Below are 16103 nucleotides of genomic sequence, written 5' to 3'. Positions count from 1 at the left end.
ATCATGGTCAAGAGGTGCCCTGTCAATTTTTTGTTGGAAGTGATTCTGGATAGGTGTGGCAGTGACATCACACTGAAAAAAAGTAAATGAAATCTGTAAGCTCAAAAGAAAAATACAATTTCTGCAATTTCACACAATTCTAATTAAATATACTCATGTAAACAACAAGGTCATTATAGTCCATGAAATCCATGTATGCGGTCAACAGTGTGCACTACGAATATAAGTAGAATTTTGTGAATGCAGTGCTTTGACACATTGTCTCCAGTGCAAGGACTACAGAACAGGACTGTGGCACTGAGAATGACCTCATCCATCTCTTTTAGAGTTGTGGAACATGCAAGTAGCCCAAATACATGCATGGCCAGCTTGTAATGGTTTGGAACACTAAAAATAAAGGCAGAAAAAATAACTAACATTTAGTTAAATTTTTGATTGTACTATAAAATAGTTCAAATAAAAAAATACCTACTGCTTTTTGCACAGATCCTTTGCATTCTTCATGATGTGGCTTAAAGGTTGCATAGGTGATTTGCTTTTTTGGCCATTTTTGCAAAATTACTTGAAATCCTTATCATAACCCTCTTACAGCCACTGAGTTAGAAGTACTGACATGAAAATTAAACTTGTCAATCATCTGTGGAACGTGCAGGGCTCGAAAAACTCCAGCCAATCATATCCATTGCCACCGAGTTTCATTGGACAGTAAGTACGTCAATCAAACGGTCGTACTGCACTCCCCCTCCCCCCCTCCCCGCGCGCGACCCCTTCGTGCAGTACTCGTGACCCAGAGCTCGTGACCCAGAGCAAGCTCCTGTTTGTTGTTATCCTGCGGTATCTACTGGAACTAGTTAATCCACATTTGGACCTAGCAGTAGAAGACAATTTCCATGGCAGACAAGACGCCACCATCCCCACCACCACCACCAGCAAAGAGAAGGAAAACTCTTTTTCAGAGAGTAATTGATAATAAAAACGTTGAAAGAGAAAAACTGAAATCAAGAATAATCCTAGGCGCTGCTTTTGAACGTTTGCGGCAACTGAAGGACGAGAAGGGTCTAAAAACCGATGCTTGTGTGGCGGTTGACCTAGTTTCAAAGTTTATACCGTTTATACTCGGTAATACCGGTGTTGAGACGAGTGTATTACTCGGTGTGAAAATGTCCACACCGCGGCAACCCTAGTGAAAACCAGGACTTCCAATACAATTATATGAAACAAACATACATTTTCTAAAAATAGTAATGATTTATGTGACCGTTTAATGTTTATAACATCTGGTGCAACCATAGCCGCGAGAACGTATTCTCAGCATGGGGTGCTGGGAAAAAAAACCCGGCCTGCACTAGACTCGCAACTCGTCACATTGATAAAAAAGATATATAGCAGCGCAGCTCAATTACACCAGTGCATGCGCGCACAGTTGAAAATCGATCGTTGTGTTCACTTCCTTCACACCATGGTTCACATCCAGCTGCTCACAGAACAAGTTTAGCGCACCACCGCTACCCTCACACTTTTTCATATAACCTTTTTTCAGCACTAGGACATATGAGCATTAAATAAATGCTGCGTCTCAACGTGCCTTGGACAGCAGCGAGGATGACTCGCTTTGCCACGGGCCGAAACAGTTCGGAGCGACCACAGCCAGAGCGAACACAGCGGGGCAGAGGAGTGTCAGGAAGTCTTTGGTGTACACATCAGTACGGCCTATTTGCACTACTGTTTAGTGGCAATGCAGTGTTTTATTCTATGCCTTTTTATTTTCGTATATTATTTCAATTAATACAATTTATTTATTCATGAAATCAAGATCTGGTCTTCAAATCTTTTTTCCAAATATAGGTCGTATTACAATGGGGTTTGTGTTTATATTCGGACCAATACGGTACAGCGGACGCTCACATGACGTTAAGCATTTCCTGGTGCATAATGTGACGCTTCAGAACCTAAAATCCCGTTTCTCCCCGTTGATACGACAACACATAACCGGCGTTTTCAGAAATCTCCACTTTGGCCGGAGTTTTTAGAAATGATCGTTTTCTGTGATAAGACAGGGCCTCGGACAGGGGGTGTTGCAGCACCCCCAAAACCCCTACTTCCTGCGGTACTGGGTGCAATTTACAGCTGAATGTAGTGCCATGTTGTTAAACGAAAACCTACGCTAGCCTGGCTCGCTCTCGCGCATCTCTGTTCGCGCTCGTGCATGATTGCGCGTCCAGGTACTTGGAATGGGTGGAGTCAGAGTCAGCGTTGAAGGAGAGGGGGTAGGACCATTTGAGTTGTGTATTTTCAAAATCTGCTGGCGTTTCGCAAATCGCGTACCCAACCTTTAAGCATCTGTGCAGAATGGGAAGGTCAAACCTTTCTGCTTGATGTTGGCCAGTGATGACTTCAAAGTACTTCTGCAGAAGATCCTCTAGGCTTAGTCTGCAGAAACTTCCTCAGATCAGTTTGGAAAGCCTGCAGAAAGTAGGTGACAGATGCTGTGGTGTGGTCACAAGTCAGGTAGGTTGCAACAGGAAGAGGAGATGCCCCCTTGGAAGGATTCCGCACAACTAATTCATACACATAGTATGGTGGACTTTTGCCACTTTCTTTTTGAACTATACTTCCTGTTGCATCTGTGGTAGAAATTAATGAGTATATTCTATGGTAAACCATGATTAGTATAAAGTCTTTTATCTTTAATGGTGGAACACAGGAATGTGCAAGAAGCTGGGGGGTCAAGCCATGTTGACCTCAGCCTTTCAGCCTTGGGTCATCTTGGCTACGGGATTAATCCATGCTGACCTCAGACCGGGGCTTTGTTGATAACATGCTGAGACGAAGATTGACTGGGCGGAAACCTCCATTGTGACAATGGAATTCTTGTATTTTTGTGTGTATAAAGAGAAGATGGAATCGATGTTTGAGCAGTGACTCTATAGACCTACTCAGGCTGTTATCGTTGTTGTTTTTCTTCACGATAAAGTCTTTTTTAAATTCTTGCTCTGGACCCCTCGATTTCTTTTACACTCTCTCTCTTAAATTAGTCTAAGTGTTTTAAATCTCGATTAATCTTCGACATATTGGCGTCGCGACCAGGAGGAAATAGGGACTTGCCAGCTGCCGGGCCAGAGGACGGGACGCGAACGGATCATACGACCAGAGCTCAAGGGTAAGTTGTCTTGCCATATATAGGATAGAGTCGTTTGATCTGTTCTTGCCCCGTCTGAACGCCGAGCAGCAGGTAAAGTGTCTCTTCGATCAAACGAACCAAAATTATAGATAAATGAGCGAGTGAGAGATACGGGGGCTCCGGGAGAGATTGGGAGAGAGAGAGTCTCTTGTTTGTTCGTGATCTGGTCGAGTGTTTATGTGTTCAGCCATTATTTTGAAGGAATAGGCTAGTTGTTTGAAGCATCGTTTGAATGAGTTCAATGCCCTAAACGTGATTCAATTGAGCTGCAGATATTGGATCTGGAGGTGGGGCCAATCTTTAGTTCTGATCTTGGTGCTTTGTGGCAATGGTTCTTGTTTGAAATTCTGGTTGATTCATTATCCATCCGACTGTTCATGTGTTAACCAAAAGGCCAGTTTATACACTCGGTCAACCTTTTATTTGTAATTAATTACAAACAATTCGGACATTTTTCAATATAAGATAAAGAAATTGTATGAATCGGCTTATTGTCTGTATTTAAGTCGTGTTAGGATTAAGTTACCTCGGAGATTTTTACGACCCGGTTCATTTTTTTGTTGTTGATTCTGTCATAAATAAATTAGGCGGACAGAGAATAGTTAATTTGTTTAAAGTAGTTGATAATCATAAATAAATTAGACGGATAGAGAATAGTTAATTTGTTGAAGTACTGAATAAATGTGTAAATCTTCTTTGACTTAAACATCATCGCGCTGACTCTAACTGCACGTGCACGAGCAAACACACAGGGGACGAGCAGGAGCCTGCAGGCCAGGGTTAAAGATAACAGTAAAGGGTGGGGGTCACATTCCAATCTTCGGGAGGGAGACGAGCGCTTGGGAAGAGTTCACATTTGTAGCTTAGAGATAGTAAAGTATAGAAAATAACTAGTAGAATAAACTCAAATAAATTGTATTAATAAATAGTGTACTTCAGAATAGATAAATAAAATAAATAAAGTAATAAAGTAATAATTAAAAATGGCACCAACGGCGGTAGAGATTTTGAGTAGAGACCGTCTATTGCTCAAAGGTGAGATGAAAAAGATCTCTGAGAAATGGGAAGAAAGGACAGAAGGAGCAGGCACTATATGGCCCATAGGAGGGACTTTTGATCCAATAATGTATAGGGACATGGAGGTAGTAATAAGGAATTACATAGATAACAGAAGTGGAAAAACGGCCACAGCAAAGAGGGACAGGGAAAAGTTAGTACTAGCTTTGTTCTTAGAGGAAGGAGAGAGATGGCGAACATTACAGAGAGTGGCGGGAGAAATAATAGCTAATAACAACAAGGCTCAACCATTGCCTCTGAAGGTTGAGCCACCGCCGTACAAACCAACTAACATGTATCCGCTGGTAACAGGCAACGTGGAATTTAAAGGGGAAGTCACACTAGATGAAGGAGATAATGAATGTAACACACAAGGGAGGGTCAGTGGGGACCCAGGCACAGAGGTGTCTGGCTGCAGTACATCAATACAAAGCCCCCTGGTACTCCAGTCACGGGGGAAACTAAGGAGAGCACGAAGTGGAAAAAAGGCACCCGACACCCTCCCAGGTAATTATCCCATTCTAGTCAAAGGACAACAGGTCCATTATCAACCGTGGGGTTCACAGGACTTGGAGGGAGTCATTTCTAAACTCCCTAACATAATTAACGGGGCGTCTAAATGGATTAGAACATTTGAGGAGCTCACAGTGGGAAAGCTAATTGCAGTAGGGGACCTGAAAGCTCTGTTGGCAAGAGTATTGGGGTTATCCAAGATGGAGTTTGTACTGAGGAATGGAGTGTTGAATATACTGGATGGAAAGTATGATGAGACTACACTTGATCATTACAGAGGGGCGTTGTGGGCCACACTCAGGAGGGAGTTCCCGGTCCGCATGGATCCTAAAAACATGAGAGGTCTCCCCATTGGTGACACAGAGAACCCTGCATCCTACCTGCAGGCCCAAGTAGACAGATGGCGCATGGAGACGGATGAGGATCCTGAGATCCATCCGGTGTTCTCTGTCATGTTTAGAAACTCTGTGATAGAGACACTTCCCAGCCAAATCAAAGCCAAGCTAGAGGATGTGGTTGGACTGTCTATATCAGGATCTCATAGAGATTTTAATGACCATTTAGTTCATGCAGTGGATGAATATCGTCAGAATAAACAAAGAATACAGGAACAAAGCAAAGAGGTCCAGAGGAAGCTATATCAGCTTCAGCTGGAAGATCTCACAAGGAAGGAAAGAGATAAGAAGAGACAGGCAGGTGTTTTAGAACCAGCTGCTGTAATTTTGCAAGCCGCCCAGCAGGGCGCACTTCAAAACCAATATCCACGATTGGCATTTTCTCTCCCAGTACAACAGCCTCAGAGCCAACTGTCACCTACTCCACCTGTTACACATGTACACATCCATAATTATGGGAACCCCACAAATAAAAATAGACAGAATCAGGGGCCCCAAGGACAGTTTAGAAACAATCAACAACCAGGATCCCAAGGACAACGCAGAGGTCCTTTAATATGTTTTGGGTGCAACCAGGAAGGACATTCTAAGAATTCAATTTCAATTTCAATTTCAATTTTATTTGTATAGCCCTTAATCACCATTACAGTCTCAAAGGGCTTAACAGGCCAAATATTTGTGACACCCCCCTTTACCCATGCCCCCACACGGGCAAGAAAAAACTCCCTTGAATCAGCAAGGAAGAAATCTTGAGAAGAAACGCAGTGTAGGGGATCCCTTCTTCCAGGGATGGTCAGGAGTGCAATGGGTGCCACAATTGGCATACAGGTAAATACATGTACATAATATTTAAAAAGGTGATGGGGTTCTGGCCGGTTATCCATGAGGAGAGTCCAGGCATCCAGTCCAGCACCCGCAGCACGCTACAACTGACAGAATAGTGAATTAGAACGGAAAAGTACATAGTGGGAATGTATAATGTAATAAGAAAAGCACAAGCAAACAGAGTAGTCTTCACTACGCATCTGTTGATTTCACACTCCAAATGCAAGATTGTAGAGGTGCGTTTTGAGCTTCCCTTTGAATAGCTCCACAGAGTCAGCTTCCCTGATCGCTGATGGCAGCCTATTCCATAAAAAGGGGGCTCGATAGGCAAACGCTCTCTGTCCAGCCGATTTCTTTTTACCCTTCGGCAATGAAAGAAGGCCGGCTCCCGAAGACCGGAGAGACCGAGAAGGACTATAAGGAATGATCAGGTCCTTCAGGTACAATGGAGATAGTCCATGCAAGGCTTTATAGGTTAGCAATAGCACCTTAAAGTCTGATCTGAAAGTTATTGGTAGCCAATGTAAAGAGGCGAGAATAGGTGTAATATGATCAAACTTTCTCGTTCTGGTCAGCAATCTAGCTGCCGCATTGTGTACCAGCTGTAGACTCTTTGTAGTAGAGTTCGGTAATCCCGAGAACAGTGCATTGCAATAGTCCAGTCTTGACGAGACAAACGCATGAATCAGTGTCTCTGCATCCACTACAGATAACATTGATCTGATTCTTGCAATGTTTCTCAAATGGAAAAAGGCAATTCTAGTTATACTTCTTATATGCTGATCAAAGCATAGTTGAGGGTCAAACAAGACACCAAGATTTCTGACGGATGCACTCTGTGGGATGGCGAAGCCATCCAACCACAGAGAGACATCCTCAAACTTTTCCCGGTCCCGCTTCGAGCCGATAATCATCAGCTCTGTCTTCCCAGTATTAAGCTGTAGGAAGTTTTGTGACATCCAGCCCTTCACAGCAGCCAAACAGGACTCAACCTTCTGAATCTGGGCAGAATCCCCGGAATCTACAGGAATGTAGAGCTGGGTGTCATCCGCATAGCAATGGAAACTAATTCCGAAGCCGCGGATAACGTCACCGAGGGGAAGCATATAAATTGCAAAAAGCAATGGACCAAGAACCGACCCTTGTGGTACGCCAAAGCGCAATTTACAATGCTTCGATTCTGCACCCTCATGAAGCACAAATTGGGTTCTAACTGTGAGGTACGATTCGAGCCAACCAAGAGCCGTACCCCCGATACCAACATAGTGTTCAAGACGGTGAAGAAGAGTGCTATGGTCAATCGTATCAAACGCAGCGCTCAGATCCAACATCACAAGCATTGTGCTTGTATTTTTATCGAAAGCAAGAAGGATGTCATTTACAACTCTTGTAATAGCAGTTTCAGTTGAGTGGAAATTCCTGAACCCCGACTGGAAAGGTTCGAAGAGATTATTCCTCGTCAAATAGTCAACAATTTGCTTTGCTACAATCCTTTCCTGTACTTTAGACAAGAAGGGCAGATTCGCCCTTCTTATAGGCCGATAGTTCCTGACTAATTCAGGATCTAGGCCAGGCTTTTTGAGTAGCGGTTTTAACACCGCAGCCTTAAATTGGAAGGAACAATTCCTGTTGAAAACGAAAGATTCATAAGCAAGAGGATAACAGGCCCCACCGTTGGAACAAGTTCCTTAAGAACCCTAGAAGGGAGCGGATCCAACATACAAGTTGTTGGCTTTGAGGCCTTTATCACCCTTTCAAGTTCCACCAAGGAAATCGCCTTAAACTCCAAAAGAGTTGCGTCAGAGTTCACCATCCTACTTGGCAGAACCCCATCCTGCCCCACAGGATGTGTAGGATTAGCCGCCCGGTAAGCATCAATTTCCTCTCTAATTGATTGAATCTTATTCTCAAAGAAATCCATGAATTCACCTGCCAAGATCGAGGAGCCTACGGTCTGATTCTGTTTCTGAGTGTGACTCCTCACCGTGTCAAAAAGAAATTTAGGATTATTTCTATTCAAATTAATGATACTAGAAAAGTAGGCGTTCCTGGCGATAGTCAGCGCACCCTTATAGGTGATCAGACTATTATGCCATGCAAGATGAAAGACCTCAAGTTTAGTCGAGCGCCATTTGCGTTCAAGGATCCTGCAATTTCGCTTCAAAATGCGAGTTTCTGCATTAAACCAAAGAGCTGGTTTTTTCAATGTTCGTTTTTTAGTTACGTACGGAGCAACTGAATCAATGGCAACAGACAAGGCAATGTTGAGTTCATCAGTAAGGCACTCCACAGAACCACTATAGTTACAGAGAGGTGCAAGTGAACCAGATAACTTATCTTCCATAGCTGTAATGGTTGCAGGTGTGATGCGGCGACAGCTGAAAGTAGCTTGCTGATCGTCGCAGGGGCAGGATACCACCACCTGGAAAGTGAGCAAAAAGTGGTCTGATAAAGCTGAGGTGTAGGAAGAGACCACTAGCTGCGAAATGTCAACACCGCGGGTCAGAACGAGATCCAACGTGTTTCCACCGATGTGGGTTGGTTGCTGGACGAGCTGTTTGAAGCCAAGCGTATCTGTAATGGACAGAAAAGCCCTTGTGAGGGCATCAGACGGGTTATTCACGTGAATGTTGAAATCCCCAATAAGCAAAATATTGTCTGAATATGTAGCCAGATCAGCTGCAAAGTCAGAAAACTCATCCAGAAAAACTGAATACGGTCCTGGAGGACGGTATACTACAGCTAAAACAAAAGAGTCTGGAACTCGTTTTGCTTCTCGAGGAGCTGAGGTGCAGAGCGCTAGCACCTCAAAGGATCTGAAAATATATCTATTCTTTGGCTTTAAATTAAGCTTAGAATTAGATATCAGGGCTACTCCACCACCTTTCTTAACTTCTCTAGATACTTGGGTGCTAACGTAATGGGGTGGAGTAGCTTCGTTTAAGACAAGAAACTCATCTGGTTTTAACCAGGTTTCAGAAAGCCCCAGTATGTCGATCTTTTTATCAATAATTAAATCATGGACCAAGAGCGCCTTCGATGAAAGCGACCTTATGTTCATGAACCCTATTCTGAGTACTTCCCTTTTATTATTTTCAGAGGGAGTCTGGTTAACACTCAGCTCTGAAGCGGTCAAGGGGATACCGCGGTTTCGACATACTGGTTGCGGCCCTCGTCTGCGGGTTTTACACCTCGAGACAGCGCGAGGCCGCACCACCGTACATATAGGTACAGGGTTATTTTCAGAGGGAGTCTGGTTAACACTCAGCTCTGAGGCGATCAGTGGGATCGCTAGAGTTGGACATACTGGTCGCGGCCCTCGCCTGCGGGTTTTACACCTCGAGACAGCGCGAGGCCGCACCAGCGAACATATAGGTACAACACTCTCTGAAACAAAACCAACACGCTCTGAAACAATTGGTGCAATAGATACTGGTTCAGCTAACCCATCTGCTATTCTAGACTCTGCAACGTAAACTATCATGTTGCTAGCAGGTTTGCTAAACTCCTGCAGCCCAGCGTGCTGTGAGTGGATGAGTCACGCCTGACTAATGCCGCTTTTCCACTGCATGGTACCAGCTCGACACGACTCGACTCAGCTCGCATTTTTTGCGTTTCCACCGCGGTACCATGGTATCTGGTACCTGAAGTGGCTGCTTTTTCTAGTACCTACTCGCTCTAGGTACCAAGCGAGCTGAGCCGATGCTAAAAGGTGACGTCGGCAGACGGCCGGCGACTGATTGGCCAGAGAGTGTGACGAAGTCACGAGAGCGACATGGCAACCATGCTGGTAACATCCATAGCAGCGCCGCAGCCAACATGTTCCACTTCTCCAACTTCTTCAACATGCCGGCTAATAATAGTAATGTGATCGATGTCCTCCATTGTTGTTATGTGGGTTCTGTCCATGTGTGGGTTGCGTATGTGTTGTTTGCGTCGCGTACACAAATACGTCACGGCCCTTTCGCGCAGCCGACCCCGCCCACGTCCAGGAGGTACTATTTGCGGTGGAAAAGCACCCGTGTTGCTACCGTGTCGAGTCGTGTCGTGTCGAGTCGTGTCGAGTCGAGCTACATGTGCGGTGGAAAAGCGGCATTAGACATCTATCTATGTTTTTTGACATAATTGAGGCGCCTAACCCAGTAGGGTGTAGGCCGTCTCTCATGAGCACACCAGGGCGACCCCACAGGGAGGGCCAGTTATCTATGAAACCAAAGCCCTGCTCTGAGCTATATAGGGCCAGCCAGCGATTTAGAGACAATAATCTACTATAACGCTCATCATTACCCTTATCGGGTAGAGGGCCAGAGAGAATTAATCGATGCCGACACATCTTTCTGGCGAAGTCACAAAGCCTAGCTATGTTGCTTTTTGTGACCTCAGTTTGTCTTGTCCTAGCATCGTTGGTGCCGACATGAACTACAATGTTGTCGAAGCTAATGTCGGTGTTTGGTGCATCTAATCTAACTCCGTATGAGGTCTCACCGCATGTTAGCACCCTAAGTTTAGCTTCAATGTCGGGAGCCCTGTCACCTATGACTAGCGTTTCTACCCCCGAAAAAGACTTGCGAGGCAGGGTACTGACCGCAACCTGCCTCGCAAGTGGTGCTGCCGACAGGATTGCCTTGACGGAGTCACTGCTAACGATAGCGTTAGCTCCACGAGTCCGCCTGGCGGGTCTCTTCTCTATACTTTCTGGAATATCTGTTTTCTCTACGCTCGCTACCCTTTCATCCTCTAACTGACAGATACGTCTCTCTAACAGAGCTATCTTATCCATGAGAAAGGCAGAGCAAGAACAATCGCAATCCATGCTTACCGTGGTTGATGCAGACGGAGCTCCAGCGAGGAAGCAGCGAATACAATACAGAGTATGCAGAACAGGTCACAGATATAAATACCGAAAAGTAGATATAAACCGATACAAACCGAGATAGCAGGTCGACGCTAAGCGTCCTGCTAACCAAACCAAACAAACCAAACCAAGCCGGCTACCCGGAAGTTGCGTCTGCGGCGTCACACGGCTGCGTCTGCGGCGTCACACTGCAGCCTTCGGGTCAGCCTGTGGAGAGAGAGCACAGGTTACGAAGGGGATTAAGGTTAAGAAGGATTGTTTAACTAACCCTTTTCCACCACAGCAAACACAGGGTAACAGCGACCAGGGACAGGCAGGTCCCTTTATGGGTCAGGGATACTAGGGGTGCCCAGAGAATCCACAGGGGGAGGGTCAGCTTGTAGCAATCACAAAACAAGCTGATGAGGAACCAATACTGCAGGTTCTGATAAATTATAGAGGCACGCCAATGATGGCCCACACTGGAGCCACTTACACTTGCGTAGGTCCAAATTATGCCTCTCACCTCCCCATGGCAGGAAAATTCACCAAAACTTTAGAATTCTCGGAACACACGCAGTTAATACCTATGACAGCTCCAAGGATGAGAATCTGTGAATTCTTATTTTAAGTTGTATATGTGAGTGAGTGAGTGAGTGAGTGAGTGAGTGAGTGAGTGAGTGAGTGAGTGAGTGAGTGAGTGAGTGAGTGAGAAAGAGTTAGCATTGAGTTGAATTAGAGGGGTCAGATTAAGTGATTTGTGAAGAGTGAGACAGAGAAGAGGAAGAGTGTGTGGATTGGCAACGAGAAGTGGCGATGAGATTGGAGAAGGCTTTCCGGTTAGAATTTTCTTTGGGGAGATTCATGTCTTTCGATGGCCTTTTAAGATTAATAAATCTAGTTTTGGAGAGTGTCCAAAAAACGAATAAACCAGAAAGGAAAGGAAAGGATTACTGAAAGTGAAAACGGTTATGGAGATTTGTGAAAGCAAAGGAAGTAGGTAAAGAGAGTTAGAGAGAAGGAACGTAAGTAAGGAAAAACCCGAAGGTGGGGGCTTGACAGAGAGACAACAGAGAGAAAGAGATTGAATTTGCATTGTGCCTAATAGATTATTTGTGCGTTTGGATGTACTCTGTAATTGGTTCCTGTATGTAACCCATGTCCACTGTTTTAGAAAAAACCTAGAACCACCACTGGGATTGGTGATTCTGTGGTTCTTGGAGACTCTCCATCGCGTCGGAACATCATGTGGTATATATCATTACATCTTGGTACACAGAGCACTGGTGAGACAACGGGTTGGATCAGAGAGAGAAGGTGTTTGGAGAAGGGAGAGGAATGTATAGAAAGCAAAAAGGGCGGATGCGGACCGACCCAGAGGTAATAAATCTGCGGAGAGGTGGCTGGGGTCGGTTTAGCTCAGGATATAGAGAAGTTGTCTAGTAACCAAAGGGTTGCTGGTTCGATCCCCATCTCTCCTAGCTGAGTGTTGATGTGTCCCTGAGCAAGTTACATGGTGATTACAGGATTTAGGAATAATTATTTAGACTCCAAAACATGAGCAATTAGTGTTAAAAAATTGTCTGCACACCACACTCCACAGGAGTCAATGGGTTCAATGGCGCCAGGGTAAAGTGACTCATCAAAAGAGGAGCGGACCCAACCCATGGATTCTGCGTGGATAGGTGGATGTTATTTTGGTGCTTGGACCTGACGAGGTCTAGGTGCCAAGATAACAACACAAATAAAAATTTCCTTCGAGATTATGATAAGTAATAGACAAATTTATTAAAAGTGATCTTATAATTTAGAAAAAACAATCGGCAATACTTAAAAATTAGACCAAATAAGTATGATAGAACGTTATCCAAATTTCTAATTTAGGTTATCCACAATGACAAATGTCATTCAAAATAAATAAGTAAAATAAAATAAGAAAGGATGTGTGTGTGAGCCTGTTCTCGTGTGTGTGTCAGGGCTGCCGAGGTAGGGGAGAATCCTCTCCTACTCAGAGTGATGGAGTACACAAGGCGATACTGAGAGCATACTTCAGATAAAACAATATGGTTAATTAGTAAATAGAAACAATGTATCAATTCAGTGTTGAATAAACTAGTTATGATCAACATAGGGTTTGGTATAGTAGTGAATCAGAATATGGAAAACATTAAATGCAAGCAATAGGTAGAATAAAAGGTTTAATTAGGTCGTCCAATTTAAATAGATAGTGAAGGGCAATCGGGTAGGATTATGAAGAGAATTGTGATTTTGAGTAACGGTTAAGACAAAAGTGAGTCGCCCAATATTGAAAATGCAAGTTTTAATATTGTGATTTTTGTTTTCTTTCACATCTCCCTAGTTAAGGACAATAGGTGGATTGACGCCACATCTGCTGGGAAGGAGTCATACATGCTATGTTGTCAAATTGGATTCGGAAGTAGTGGGTTTACCTTCAAATGCCACTAATGCTGCTGCAACACTTTAATAATTTTAACTCTGATAAATTATCTTTTGTTTTATAGTTGCCCTGATGTGTATTCATTGCGCACACATATGGCTGCATAAGGCAGATGCGGCTGAAGACTCTGTCTCCATCCCTCCACTTTGCGATCTATACCACCATATAGGTGGGGATTGATCGTATCCCAGGTACGGCATCCTGCAATAAGCCAGTATGGAAGGCTGGTTAGCCAACGACGGGTAAGATCCCACCTTGAAGCCCGGGACAACCTAAAACAGGCACAGTCACGATTACTTGGCAGAGTCACTGTGAGCATTGGCTCACTGGAACATGAAGTGACGAACTGCAACCATCATAGGGAAAGCCGGCTGATGAAAGGTGGAGGGGGAACAGGAGTCAGATATGTCAGCTCTGGCAGCAGAGGTGGTCTTGAAACGGGGCATGTCGCGTTTTATTTTATTTTATTTTACCTTTGTGGTATAGAAGGCCACTAACACATGTACGTTTTTTCGGTTTAGTGCATGACTTTGGAACAGCGTGGTTTCAGGCGGCTGATGGTAAACCCACCCATATTGGGCTTTGGATTTGGACATACTGGTTTCGATTTCCCTTCCCAAAAGATTGGTTTCAGTTTGCTGATGCTTAAGGTTAGACTTTCGACGTTGGGTGCACCAACGGCGTTATTAGATTTGCTTATCATTTAATGCGCATGGTTTTGACCATTGCGCAAGGGGGGAGGTATTGAGGAGAATTAGGAACATTTTTGAAAACAAGGTTTTTCTTCACCATACTTGCAAACAATGATTGACATCCAGCTAAATGAGTGTGAAATATTTGAAAAAACTGTGTTCAACAGATGGGTAGAAGCAGTCCCATCAGAAGACCAAAGTGCGGCTACGGTAATCAAGTTTCTGACTAGAGAAGTCATAATAATAATAATACATTTAATTTAGAGGCGCCTTTCAAGACACCCAAGGTCACCTTACAGAGCATATAGTCATCATTCAAAACTATGTAAAACAGACTAGGAATAAAAGGAAAACAGGTTAAACATGAAGAATAATAATAATTAATAACACTCAAAGACGCCTAAAGTGAAGGGGGGACCTCACTAACCACCGTCATGCCAAGGTTTGAAATTCTGTCACAAATTAGCTCAGGCGATAGGGCTGCGTTTATTCAGAAAACACTCAAACAAGTGATTTAACATCTGCATGTCAAACAAAGATTAGGCTGTGTCTACATTCCTCAAACCACAAGGTATGGTGGAGAGAGGAATCGGACGCTTAAGACAAAGATTAACAAAATTAAAGTAGAATACTAAATTAAAGGACTAATGCACTACGACTGACACTAATGAGTTATCGCATGAAAACTAACAGAACGACACATCTAACCCCGCATGAAATGCTTACGGGTCGACCCATGCCTTCGCCTGTCATTCGAGGGCCTCACAAAGGACCTCCATTGGAACAATTGGAAACTGAGTTAAGACGCTATATGGGACAACTAACTGGCATACACAGGCTTATTTTTCAACAGGAGAAAGACAGAGTTCCAGAGTTGGAGGAGGAGCCACCAAGGGGGGTGGAGCCGGGTGACCACGTGTATCTCAGAGTGTTCAGGAGAAAGTGGAACAAGCCCAGGAGAGAAGGACCATACAAAGTCACCAACGCAACACCAACAGCCATCCAAGTGGAAGGAAGTGCCACGTGGTATCATCTCAACCACTGCACAAAAGCCGCTCAACCTAAAGCCAGGGATGAGCGTGAGGAGGAGGAGCCAGACGCAGACACACCTGGGGCTGACCAGCTGCCCCAGGACCAGATCCAGTCGAGCCAAGAGATACAGCAACATGATGATGCTGAAAACGGGGAGCCTGTTCCTGATCCTTTACGGGTTGTGCCAGATTCCGCTGGCACAAGAACAGACCCCAAGGAGGAATGAAACCATGGAGACAACACAGACCTGGAAGAGCCAGGAATCAGGGGCTGGTACTGAAGGAAGCCTAAGAAAAACACAGGACAATCCGGCCCCAACTCATTCAGGACTAGTTAATAAGAAAGGGAAAATAGTCTTATATGCTCAGATACCACCGCAGAACCAAGTTAATGAATTTGTGTTTGCTGTTATGTCGGATAACCAACCGTTATGTGCATTAACCTTCCGCCAGAATTATGAACATGCGCATAGGAAAAATCGGTAAGTAAGTAAATATCCAATTTAATCCAATGAAATGGTGTTTAACAGTAACGTCAGGAATACATGGGGCCAGAGGTGGAAAGAGTACTAAAATATTTTACTCAAGTACAAGTACTGTTACTCTGTTGAAATTGTACTCAAGTACGAGTAAATTTACCGGTCAAAAAATCTACTCAAGTAAAAGTAAAAAGTAAATAATTTAAAATGTACTTTAAGTAAAAGTAAAAAGTCACTTTTTTACAATCAGTGTTTTCTGCCTCTACTGTGATGTACAAAAGCCCACCTGGGAAATCGAAAGCCCACCTGGCAAATTCCCATTGTCATTGTGACACAGCACACAGTGCTCAGTCACTGCACACAACAAAATTGCATTTATGCCTCAAAGGCCAATTTCCACCGGAATCGGCACGGAAGCGCCACGGCAGCGAAGCGGCTGTGTTCCGTACTGCAATCCCCACTGGAAGCGGCACGGACACGTTCCGACAGATGGCTCAAGACGTGAATAATTATCATAAGTATTCATACAATATTATTCACGAGTTATATTGAAACCATATATATTATAATATATATTATAATATACATTATAATATATATATATATATATACATAGGCCATATATATACATGACATAAC

General features: G+C 44.0%; 1 long non-coding RNA gene across 1 annotated transcript in view; it reads right to left on the bottom strand.

Moving 5' to 3' along the window:
* Window positions 1–1215: 1215 nt before the first annotated feature.
* LOC132464803 (uncharacterized) overlaps window positions 1216–16103 on the bottom strand; it is a 216888-nt gene continuing 202000 nt past the window's right edge. The window contains exon 2 of the long non-coding RNA XR_009527352.1: window positions 1216–2330. This is a non-coding gene — a long non-coding RNA (uncharacterized LOC132464803). The remainder of the gene's footprint in view (window positions 2331–16103) is intronic.

This window comes from Gadus macrocephalus, chromosome 1 (assembly GCF_031168955.1).
Source record: "Gadus macrocephalus chromosome 1, ASM3116895v1".
NCBI lineage: Eukaryota > Metazoa > Chordata > Actinopteri > Gadiformes > Gadidae > Gadus > Gadus macrocephalus.
The sequence above is the reverse complement of the archived record's forward strand: the minus strand, read 5'-3'. Positions and strand labels throughout refer to the sequence as shown.